Source organism: Miniopterus schreibersii, assembly GCF_964146895.1.
Source record: "Miniopterus schreibersii genome assembly, chromosome: 6".
In the NCBI taxonomy this organism is placed as follows: Eukaryota; Metazoa; Chordata; class Mammalia; order Chiroptera; family Miniopteridae; genus Miniopterus; species Miniopterus schreibersii.
Window position 1 is genome coordinate 19274524 of NC_138107.1, and position 13138 is coordinate 19287661.

Here is a 13138-nt window from a genome sequence, read left to right on the forward strand (position 1 = left end):
TAATTTCTCCCTACCTGTACTCACCCCACCTTCCTTCTGAGATTAGTCAGAATGACCCATGCTTCCATGTCACTGAATCTATTTTGTTCATCAGTTTATTACATTTTTTACATTCCACATATAAGTGAGATCATGTGATATTTGTCTTTCTTTGCCTGGCTTATTTCACTTAGCATAATATTCTCCAGCTCCATCCATACTGTCCCAAAGGGTAAGAGATCCCTCTCTCACAGCTGCATAGTATTCCATGGTGTAAATGTCCCCAGCTCTTTTATCCACTCATCTACTGATGGGCACTTGGGCTGTTTCCAGATCTTAGCTATTGTAAATTGCACTGCTATGAACATATTGGTGCATATACTCTTTCTGATTAGTGTGTCAGGATTCTTAGGATACATTCCTAGAAGTGAGATCACTGGGTCAAAAGGCAGTCCCATTTTTAATTTTTTGAGAAACCTCCATACTGTTTTCCAGAGTGGCTGCACCAGTCTGCACTCCCACCAGCAGTGCACTAGGGCTCCCCTTTCTCCCATCCTCTCCAGAATGTGTTTGTTGACTTGTTGATCGTAGCCATTCTGACAGGTGTGAAGTGATACTTCATTGTGGTTTTAATTTGCATCTCTCTGATGATTAGTGACCTTGAGCATTTTTTCATACATCTCTTGGCCATCTGCATGTCCTCTTTGGAGAAGTATCTCTTCAGGTCCTTTTTCCATTTTTAAATTGGATTGTTTGTCTTCCTCTTGCTGAGTAATATGAGTTCTTTGTACACTTTAGAAATTAGCCCCTTATCAGGTTCATCCTTGGTAAATATGTTCTCCCATACCATGGGGTTCCTTAGTATTTTGAGGCTGATTTCTTTTGCTGTGCAGAAGCTCTTTAGTTTGATGTAGTCGCATTTGTTTATTTTTTCTTTTGTTTCTCTTGTCCTAGGAGATGTACAGGTGAAAATTACACTACGTGAGATGTCTGTGACTTTACTGCCTATGTTTTCTTCCAGGATTTTTACGGTTTTGTGACTTACATTTAAGTCTTTTATCCATTTTGAATTTATTCTTGTGTGTGGATTAAGTTAGTGATCTAGTTTCATTTTTTTTGTATGCATGTACCTATCCAGTTTTCCCAATACCACTTATTGAAGAGACGCCTTTACTCCATGGTACGTTCTTGCCTCTTTTGTCAAATGTTAACTGGCCATAATGGCAGGGGCCTATGTTCTGTTCCACTGATCTGTATCATTGGTCTGTTGTACCAACACATGGCTGTTTTGATTACAGTGGCTTTGCAGTGTAGTTTGATATCTGGTAAAGTGATCCCTCCAACTTTATTCTTCTTTCTCAAGATTGCTGCAGCTATTTGGATCTTTTTTGGTTCCATATAAATTTTTGGAATATTTGTTCTAGCTCTGTGAAATATGCTCTTGCTATTTTAATAGGAATTTTATTGAATCTATAGAATGCTTTGCGTAGTATGGACATTTTAATGATATTAATTCTTCCAATCCATAAACATGGTTTATTCTTCCACTTGTTTGTATCTTCCTCTATTTTTTTTTCAGTGTCCTGTAGTTTTCAGAGTACAAGCCTTTTACATCCTCAGTTAAATTTATTCCAAGATATCTTATTTTTTTGTTGCAATGGTAAATGGTATTGTTTTTTTAGTTTCTCTTTCTGAAAGTTCATTGTTGGTGAGTAAAAATGCGATCGATTTTTGGATGTTAATTTGTATCCAGCTACCTTGCCAAATTCGTTTATCAAAGCTAGTAGTGCTTTGATGGAGTCTTTAAGGTTTTCTATGTACAATATCATATCATCTGCAAATAATGACAGTTTTACTTTCTCCTTTCTAAGTTGGATACTTTTTATGTTTTCTTCCTGTCTGATGGCTGTGGAAGGACTTCCACTACGATGTGAATAAGAGTGGTGAAAGCAAACAACCTTGTCATGTCCTGTTTTTAACGGAAATGGTTTTAGTTTTTGCCCATTGAGTATGATGGTGGCTGTAGGTCTGTTGTATGTGGCCTTTATTACGTTGAGGTATGATCCCTCTATTTCCATTTTGCTGAGAGTTTTTATCAGAAATGGGTGCTGGATTTTGTCGAATGCTTTTTCTGCATCTATTGATATGATCATATAATTTTTGTCCTTCATTTTGTTTATGTGATGTGTCACATTTATTGATTTGCCGATGTTGTACCAGGCTTGCATCCCTGGAACAAATCCCACTTGGTCATGGTGTATGATCTTTTTAATGTATTGCTGGATCCAGTTTGCTAGTATTTTAGTGAGGATTTTAGCATCTATGTTCATCAGGGGTATTGGCCGGTAATTCTCTTTCTTTGTAGTGTCTTTATCTGGTTTGGGGATTAGGATGATGCTGGCCTCATAAAAAGAGCTTGGGAGTTTTCTCTCCTCTTGAATTTTCTGGGATAGTTTGAGGAGAAAAGGTGTTAATTCTTCTTTGAATGTTTGGTAAAACTTGCCTGTAAATCCATCTTGTCCAGGACTTTTGTTTGCTGGGAGTTTTTTGATTACTGCTTCACTTTCATTAGTTGTTATCGGCCTATTCAGGTTTTCTGATTTTTCCTGATTCAGCTTTGGAAGATTGTATGTTTCTAGGAATTTGTTCATTTCACCCAGGTTGTCCAGCTTGTTGGCATATAGTTACTCACAGTATTTTATTACAATCCTTTGTATTTCTGTTGGGTCAGTTGTTATATCGTCTCTTTCATTTCTGATTTTGTTTATTTGGGTCCTCTCTCTTTGTTTCTTGGTGAGTCTGGCTAAAGTTCCATCAATCTTATTTATCTTTTCAGTGAATCAGCTCTTGGTTTCATTGATCTTTTGTATTGTTTTTTTAGTCTATATCATTAGTGTCTGCTCTGATCTTTATTATTTCCTTCCTTCTACTTCCTCGGGGCTCTTCTTGCTGTTTTCTTTCTAATTCTTTTAGTTGTTGTGTTAGATGGTTTAGTAGAACTGTTTCTTGAGGTATGCCTGTAATGCTATGAACTTTTCTCTCAGGACTGTTTCACTGTGTCTCATAGATTTTAGGTTGCCGTCTGTTCATTTTCATGTGTTTTTTTTTTCAAGAAGTGTTTGATTTCTTCCTTGATCTCATTGGTAACCCATTCATTGTTTAATAATATGCTATTGAGCCTCCATGTGTTTGAATATTTTTGAGTTTTTTTTTATAGTGGTTGATTTCTAGTTTCATGACATTGTGATTTGAGAAGATGCTTGATATGATTTCAGTCTTCTTGAACTTGTAGAGACTTGCTCTGTGGCCTAACATGTTGTCTATTTTTGAGGATGTTCCATGTGCGCTAGAGAAGAATGTGTATTATGTTGCTTTGGGATGAAATGTTCTGTAAATGTCAATTAAATCCATTAGATCTAGTGTGTCATTTAAGGTCTCTGTTTCCCTGTTGATTTTTTGTCTTGATGATCCACCCAATGATGACAGTGGGGCATTAAAGTCCCCCACTATAATTGTGTTGCTGTCAATCTCCCCCCTAAAGACCGAAAAGAAATGTTTTATATATTTAAGTGCTCCTATATTGGGTGCATGTATATTTATAAGGGTTATTTCCTCCTGTTGGATCGATCCCTTTAGTATTATATACTAAATATATAATACTATTTACAGTATTATAAATACTATAATTATTATATTTATAATACTATAATTATGGTATTTATAATTCATTGTCTCTTGTTATGAAGTCTTGTTATGTCTCTTTATTTTGAAGTCAATTTTGTCAGAAATAAGTACTGCTACTCCAGCTTTTTTTTTCCCTTCATTTCCATTTGCATGGAATTTTTTCTCCCATCCCTTCACTTTCAGCCTATGTGAATCTTTTGCTCTCAGGTGTGTCTCTTGTAGACAGCATATATATGAGTCTTGTTTTCTTATCCATTCAACTACCCTATGTCTTTTAACTGGAACATTTATTCCATTTACATTTAAGGTTATTATTGATATATGCTTATTTAATGCCATTTTTTTCCCTTCATGCTGATGTACCTTTCTCTCAATATTTCTTCTTCTTAAAGCAGACCTTTTAGCATTTCTTGCAATGCTTACTTAGTGGTACTGAACTCTTTTAGCTTTCTTTTGTCTAGGAAGCTCTTTATTTCACCTTCAATTTTGAACGATAGCCTTGCTGGATAAAGCAGTTTTGGTTGCAGTCTCTTGCTTTTCATAACTTTGAGAACTTTATGCCAATCACTTCTGGCCTGAAGTGTTTCTGTTGAGAAATCTGTGGTCAGCCTTATGGGGGTTCCCTTGTAGGTCACTGCTTGTCTCTCTCTTTTGCAGCCCTTAATATTCTCTCTTTGTTCTTGACACTTGTTCATTTTAATTATGATGAGTGGGTCTCTGGGTTTCTCTTATTTGGAACCCTCTGTGCTTCCTGAACTTGTGTGGCTTTCTCCTTCACCATCTTAGAGAAGTTTTCTGCCATTATTTCCTCCACAAGGTTCTCTATCCCTTGCTCACTTTCCTTCCCCTCTGGTTACCCCTATGATGCAAATGTTGTTTTGATTCATGTTGTCTCGAAGTTTCCTTAAACTGTCCTCATGCTTTTTAAGTGTGTTTTTTTTTCTTTTTGCTGCTCTGATTTTTTTTACCTTATCTTCTAACTCATTTATTCTATCCTCTGCTTCATTGAGCCTGCTTTTAATTCCTTCCAGTGTATTTTTGATATCAAATACAGTATTTTTCATTTCTGCCTGGTTCTTATTTATCACATCTAGCTCTTTTTTCCAGCTTTCACTAAGTTATTTCACTAAGACCTTCCCATTAAGTGTCTTGTGGTTCTCATTAATTTCTTTGAGCATCTTTATAACCATTACTCTGAACTCTCTTTCTGATAGCTTGCTTAACTCCATCTCATCAAGATCTTTTCCTTGCAATTTTTTTTTCTTTAGTTTGAGGGTTGTTTCTTTGTCTCCCCATTTTAATGACTCTTAATGTTTGTATCTGTATGTTAGATATATTTGTTGTCTCCCAGTCTTATGGGGTGGGATTTTGTAGTGTATGACCAGTGGGGTGCAGAGGTGTGTTTTCCTTATACTTCTGAGCTATTTGCTCTAAGCATGTCACTTTTGTGGGTGTCCCCTTTGTGGGTTCTTTGGGCTCTCCTGTTGTGATTGCGTCTAGATTGTTGTTGACCCGTTCTTGAGAGTACTCTCCTCTCAGGTTGGCTAGCTGTGAGGCTCATCCACAACCATGTTGTGTGAATTATTGTACAGGGGCTGACAGGGCAAAACAAAACACAACCAAACTGCCAGGAAACAAAGAGTAACTTACAAAATATCCTGAAAATCACAGTGGAAACAACCCAAGATAAAGTAAAATTGGGAGTGTAAAGCAAGAACAGAAGTGCTAAAGCAAAGAGAGAGAGAGAGAGAGAGAGAGAGAGAGAGAGAGGAAGAAGGATATTATTGCTAATAATAATAATAATAATATAAAAAGTAAAACATAGAGAAGCTACTGGAAGATAAAAGGGTCAGAGACAAGATTCTGAGAAGAAAGAAGGGCAAACAAAAATTAAGGATAGAGAGTAGAAATAGGAAAATGGTTGAAAAATAAAAATAAAGAGACACAAACAAACAAAAAGACAAGAAGACAGAGAATAGAGGGGGAGAGGAAAAAAAGAAAAGAAAAGAAAAGAAAAGAAAGGAAAGGAAAGGAAAGGAAAGGAAAGGAAAGGAAAGGAAAGGAAAGGAAAGGAAAGGAAAGGAAAGGAAAGGAAAGAAATGAAAAGAAAAGAAAAGAAAAGAAAAGAAAAGAAAAGAAAAGAAAAGAAAAGAAAAGAAAAGAAAAGAAAAGAAAAGAAAAGAAAGAGAAGAAAAGAAAGAGAAGAGAGGAGAGGAGAGGAGAGGAGAGGAGAGGAGAGGAGAGGAGAGGAGAGGAGAGGAGAGGAGAGGAGAGGAGAGGAGAGGAGAGGAGAGGAGAGGAGAGGAGAGGAGAGGAGAGGAGAGGAGAGGAGAGGAGAGGAGAGGAGAGGAGAGGAGAGGAGAGGAGAAGAGAAGAGAAGAGAAGAGAAGAGAAGAGAAGAGAAGAGAAGAGAAGAGAAGAGAAGAGAAGAGAAGAGAAGAGAAGAGAAGAGAAGAGAAGAGAAGAGAAGAGAGAAAGAAAAGAAAAGAAAAGAAAAGAAAAGAAAAGAAAAGAAAAGAAAAGAAAAGAAAAGAAAAGAAAAAAGAAAAGAAAAGAAAAGAAAAGAAAAGGAAAGAAAAGAAAAGGAAAGGAAAGAAAAGAGAAAGTCATGCCAGTGGAACAAGAAGAGACAGGTAAAGCAAGGGCAGGGAAGGAGGCCAATAAGAGATACAGAGAAAACAATAGAGAAAAGCAATAAACTTACTGGTTATAATGATAATATCCCAGCAATAAAGCAGAGAATATCCAGAAAATCTTGATAATAAAACAAAAAACAAAACAAAACAAAGAAAAAAAAAAGCAAAGCAAGAAAAAACAAAATTTTAAAAAGATTAATTAAAAAATTTAAAACAATTTAAAAATTTTAAAAGAAAATTTTTTACTTTTCCCTAAAAAAAAAAAAAAAAAAGTCAATCAGGTGAGTTTTGCCTGGGCAGCTTATATAGCCTGTGGCTCACTGTTTTGTGTGCTGATTTGTGTCTCCTGGGAGGTACTTGTGTTTCAGCCAATGTGAGGAGCCGTCTAGGTTTGGCTCTGGTGTCCTTAGGTAGTTGGCTGGTTTGAGGCTCTCTGCAGACCACCTCCTCTTGTCAGCTATTTTGCCTCCCCCTTGTGGTTGCCTGGTCTTGCTCCAGAGTCTTCTGTAGAGTCTTTAGGGTGCAGGGTGGCTAGTGTAGCCCAGGGTGTCACTCCCCTTAGAGGTGTCGCTGTCAGGCGCTCACTCTGCGGGAGTTAGTCTCTGCTCGACCGCCAGCTCCTCAGTCCCTACCCTGTCCTCTGATTCTAGTCCCCCAGGCTCTGTCCTGCTGCAGCTTCAGATTGATTTCAGCCTGTTGCCTTTTCTGTCTGGGCCGTTTCAGCAGCCTGGGCTCAGTGGGTTCGATTAAAAACATTCCAGTGAGCCCTTTACCTGCCCTGCCCCCAGCAGGGGTTTTTAGCGTTTCCTCCAGCTCCCAAACAACAGTCCCTGAGGGTCTTATTCTTGTACAGTCCTCCTGTGAGCTGCTCTCCTTTCCCCCTCAGGACTGTGCCCTGGGGGGGTGTCTGGGGCCTCAGTGAGCAGGACCCGCCCCTTTCCTATTGGGGGCAGTGCTCCCAGGCTGCAAGAGAGGCAAGCATGCTCTACCTCCCCTTTCTCAGATCTGGTTGGCTGATCTCACAGGATGCTCAGTTCAAATTCTCCATGATGCAGACAAAAATCCCAGCTTTTGCTCACCTCTCTCCCCAGTGTAAGCCAGGAAGGCGGATGCCCGTTCAGCAATAAAAAATGCACAAAGCAACAAACAGGTAGAGAACCTGCCCTGTGAGGTTCTGGCATACCAGAGCCTCGGAACCACGCAGGAGGGGTCACAAAGTCAGCCCCACACAGGTGATCTCAGTGAAGCTGGGACAGCCCCTTGAGCACTATCTGGCTCCCCTCAGAGCAGGTCAAAAGTCTCCAATCCCTCTTTGGTGGCAGGATGGCTCTCTTCCCTTCCCCAAGCCGCACAGTTCAAATGCTTTCTGGGGTTCTACACACTCCTTTAGAGGAAAGCAGAAGGTCTCTTTAAGTAGCTGCTGAGTGCAGCCTTCTGGCCCCTTTCTATTAGGAAGCCACCCTCTGTGGGGCAGCCTCTCCTCTGATCAGCACCCAGGGTGAAAGTCTCCTGCCTGGCTACCACCATTAGGCACTTTGTTTCATTGGGAAGGGGCAGTCCCCTCCTCATAGGCAGGCACATTGTTCCCCTGGCTCCCTCTGCCCTCCATGCGGGGCCCTCCTTCCCTTCTCCTCTGCTCTGGGTGTGAGATCCCCACTTTTGGATACCAGTCCACAGTCCCAAGGGGAGGGAGCTTTGCAGCCTCTACCCCTCTGGCCCTGCAGCCTAGCACTGGCTTCAGGGGTCTCCCCCTTTCTGTACCTCTTCTCTCTTACCAGACTCTATGATGTTTCTTCAGTGCTCCTCACTCGCAATATGTCCACTCAGGTATATTTCTCTTGTTTTTCCAAGCTGGTTACAGTATTTTAGCTATAAATCCAGTCTGTGGCTGGAAGCGAGGGAGCTCTGCTTTTTTGTCAGAGTGCTCCCATCTTTCCTCCCTTGCATTATTTTTTCACACTAAGTATTTGAAAGTCAAAGGTGTATTTTATAATTACAACACATCTCAATTTGAAGTAGTTTCATTTCAAACTGCCAATGCCTTCTAGCCAAAGACCACCAAGTGCACAGCTATGGCTGAATGGATTGGATTCATAACTTGCAGTGATGAAGGACTCCCATCATGGGAAGCAATGGAACATTTCAGTAAACAGGTGTTGCAAAGTGCTTGTAGGATTTGCACTTCAGTTGGACCATTACAATGGTGGTCCAAGAAACAGAGGCCCATGCTGGATTGAGTACTCTCAAAGAGAGAGGAGAACTTTATGATCAGGTATCTCAACAATATTTCTAGAGAGAGAAGACTAAAGGTAAAGCTGTAATTACTAAAGAAGCAGCAGTCAATCCTATTAGCTGGGAGAGGAGTAAGTTTTGGTATTTTGGGGCTTGGACAATGTTCATGTTTTGTCTATGTTCAGACCTGATTACAATGTAGCCTTATTTTCATCTTGGTCCATCACGGTCACAGAGTGGATCTATTGATGTTTCGTGAGGTGGTTGGTATTCAACAGAACACCAGATCTGACCATGAGTGTCACGTCAGGCCAGCCTGTAACAACACCATGGCTGGGGTCATAATCCAAGTCTAAATCCTGGCTGTCATGGGCCGTTTTGTGGTTTTTTTTGGTGTTTGTTTGTTTTTTCCTCAAAGTGCTTATATTAGTCTACTAGAGCTGCAATAACAAAATATCACAGACTGGATGGCTTAAACAGTAGAAAGTTATTTTCTTACAGTTGTTGAAGTGTCAGCAGGTTTGGTTTCTCCAGAGGCCTCTATTCTTGGCTTGCAGATGGCCACCTTCTTTTTATGTCCTCATGTGTCTTCTCCTCTGTGGATACACATTGCTGGTGCCTCTTCTTCTTATAAAGATTTGCATTGTATTGGATTAGGGCCCCACCCTCATGACCTCATCTAACCTTAATTACCTCCTTAAAAGCCCCATCTCCAAATATAGTTACATTGAGGGTCAGGGCTTCAATATACCAGTTTTGAGGAGACACAATTCAGTTCACAGCAGTGCTCAGTGCCCACATGTTGCTAGGCATTTCTGCATAAGACAGCACAGTTATAGATAATCTGAAATGGATTGTGTCTATTTGCTAGAAACTCACATTGAGTGGAGACATTTCTCGATGGAATCAGTAAGATTTTGTGAGTTTCACTGCTGGTAAAGGAGCTCTGGGTTTCCCTTGATCTCTCTTTTCCTTGTAATTTACTGCACTGATTTCATGGTAAAGGGCTCTTTAATTAGGTGTTAAGATGGCCCAGTTTTCTGCATTGAGGTGGAGTTGCATAAGCAGTTAAATAAAGTAAGTGATACACCTCCCTGCCCTTTACCATTTCTTAATGTCCAGTCAATGAGTCACTTCCTAAGAATACATTTTGTGGTGTCATAAGAACCCTAACTCTGTCATTACAAGCCACTTAACTGGCACTCTTCCCAGCCTGGTGAGAGTCACAACATAGCCTCTGTCTCCTGTTAGATATACTCACTTGGGGAGGAATAAGGTGAAGTTTTCATATTTATTTCCTGACAGGCCCGTGGCCTTACTTAACTGTGGAAGTATGAGTAGGCTTCATGTTCTCTGGAAAACATGGGTTTTAGAGTGATCTTTGGTTTGCTGATTTTGAAAATAGAGGAAAAAATATTAGAGGAAATAATTTGAAATCCCAGACCTCTTTAAAGCTTGGGTTATTTTGGCTACCACAATCTCTATGATGGTAAACAAACACATTGTCAAGGTATGCAATTTCTATGTCTCAAGGATTTTGAATTTTGCTGTTAACTATATCTGAGACACATTTGACTTTGTCAATGAAAAGTACATCTAAGTGATGCCTCTAACATTCTGCATTACTATTCCGCCCCAGCCCCCAGGGGCCAGATAATTAATGGAAGTGCCTCCTCCTCTAAGTCAAAATTGAGTGTACCAGGGCAGAACACTTACATGTGCTCAGTTTTGTCACCATCTAAATTTCAGCATTCAGAATAGAACACACTCCTAAAAGACTAATGTTGTTTCAACGTATTTAAACTAGCAAAAGAAATCTGTTCTCTTTACCTGCCAGCACATAAATCTATGAGAAGTAGATAGTGTTCAGTTGTACAAAGAACCTGACACTGTATTATTTAGCAGAATGTCTGCATTCATTACGTATATTTCTAATACATGGTACATATTTAATACACCACAGTCTATACGTGTTTCCAGTGTCCTGTACTAGAAAGAAGCCTCAATGCTAGAATTTGTCCCCAATTCCTCCAAAAAGGAGGGCTTGAGAAGTGTCATTTTGACATCTGACAGATAGCAAAGCACAAACCCATCCTGCCCCACTTCACCCAACTTCTTAAAATGGATATAGCACAAAATAACTTACACCCTGCCAAATTGACAGGATTCCCTTAAGGGAGGAGACTCCAAGAGTCATTTCCTCAGTAAAGACTCTGTGTGAAGACAGAGAAAGGGAGTGGTTGAGAGGGGGAGAGGAAAGGCATGGACAGAGGATTACCCAAGGGCAGAAGTGGTGAAAGGCTGCTTTGGGGACTGAAACCTTTGCCATTTTTGGAGATCCTCGAGAGACAGAGGGGAGCCAGGGGGTGCTGAAGCTTCCCGCAAGGATTTCATGTCAACAGAATGAAGACAAAGCTAGAGCAAAAGGTGTCCCCTTCTGAATCTAGACTCTTAGAACACAGTCCTCTGACCTGGGAATCAGTAGAAATGTCTACCTCAAAGACAGATAAACCAGAATTCAGTGTTGGAAAGGACAGGTCATGGGAGAGAAGCAATACTCTTTATCACTATTAGAGTTACAGACTCAGTGAGGAGGTTTGGCCTACTGGCAGGAAGGTAATTTAGAAAAATAAATCATATCCTAGCCAATCTAAAACACGTTATCAATGGCAAGTGGTTTCATATATATTTACCCTCATTTAATCCAATCTGGCTGTGAGAGAGAACAGAGTGATTAAGTGACTTGTCTGAAGTCACAAAGCCAATCAGTGGCAGCATATGTGCATTCTTCACCTTCAAAGATAAATCAAAAGAGAGAGATTCATCCTAACAATTGTCTGATGCCTATATGATGCCTATAACCAGAACTGACTTGGGAAGAAAGGCTGCTGAAAATGGCAGGGGGGAAATAATTTTTTTTAATGGAATGTCTTGTTGGGTAAGATGTGTAATAAAGCAGAACTGGTACAAATTTCTGGACAATATCCCTGGGCAGCCCAGACAGCAGAGAGACTGAAGGAAACAAAGGACTGCAGTAAATAGGGGTAGAACAGTAGTTCCCCAGCGCAGCTGTTCAAGGGTAAGTCAAAGACAGATGTGAGGTCTAAACAGCATGCACAGAGCGAGGAGATTCAGCAGGATTGCATAATGAAGTCAAGAAAGTGTAAAGGCAAACACTAGCACAGCCACGTTGAAGAATAAAATGGCCATTGCACCAGAGATTAAGATAAATAAAATTATAAGGCATTGTTCCAGTACATAAGGAAGCAAAAGGTCAATGGAAAAAGAAACAGAACCTCTGAGAGGCTGCTGAGTAGCTGACATGAGAGGCAGACAATGCTCTTTTAGGTTAAAAAAAAAAAAAAAAGGAACTGGAGGACTTGGTTGCCTCAAAGCTCCACAAGGCTCTGGGCGGGAGAAGAGGCAGGGGCTTGAGACTGGCAACAAGACAGATTCACGGGGGTTGGTTAGAAGGTAAGGGTGGAGATATGTACCAGGGTGTCCAGAACTTGAAGTATTGTGGGTAGAGAGGCACCTCTCCCACCCCGGCCACCCCCGTGTCACTGAGAAGATGCCCAGGATATTGAGGCAGAAGTGAGAGGAATCTTTGGAGAGCGAAAGGGAGGGAACTCAAACAGAACAAGAATCTCAGGAAGCGGCGTGTGGAGGGCGGGAGGGGCGAGAAGGGGGTAGAGGGACAGAAGGAGGGGCGGAGGGAGGGGCAGAGAGAGAGAAAATAGGAAATTAAAAATTTTTGAAAACCAAAATGTTCAGTAAGCCAGGAGGAAACTCTGATGAGCCAAGGAGGAAATGGAATTTGAGCGCAGAGAGGAAGACTGAGCTGTCCATTCCCCGGGGTCCTGAATGAGGGGCTTTGGACTGAAAGGGCGCAGCGTCTGCATTCTAGCTCCAGCCCTGGCCTTGTCTCTTGCTCAGTCCTGTGACTTTATAGCTTATCTTTCAGTAAAGGGTAGGCTCTTATGGCCTCTGAAGTCTCTCCCAGCCCTATTTGCTTTGGTGCCATCTGTCCAAAGGCCGGGAAAATGGGCCCTGGGGAAGCAAGGATGCCCTAATAACGCCTCTCTTCAGTCGCCTCCTTAACAGCCCCCTCCTTCCAAATTAAATCACTCAACATGTATTAAGCACCTCCCTCGAGTCCAGGGTGATGTATGTATACACGCATACAGTCTCTTAAGCCTCACAACAGCCGCTGGAGCCCTCAGTGCTATTTTTTCCCATTTTACAAGTGAAGAAATTAAGTAACTGTCTCCAGGAGAATCTGGATTGAAGCGCAGGACCTATGGTTCCAGATCCAGCGCTCCTACTGCAGAAAAATTAACCACCTCGGCTTCTGCGGGCTCCCGGGAAGCCAGCGCTGGATCCACAAAGCGACAGTCGCAGCCGGGCGGGGCTGAGAGACTGGCGGGCACCGCGGACTCCCTGAGGCCTGGCTCCGGTGCGCGCCCAAGTCTCCCAAGGATCCGGGCGCGGCCAGCTGGAGCCACTGACTCCCATAGAGGCCAACCGACCAGCAGGGGAAGGGACACGCTCTGTAGCCCCCCCCAGGACCCCCCCCCCCCACACACACAGTCAGGCACCAACCAGAT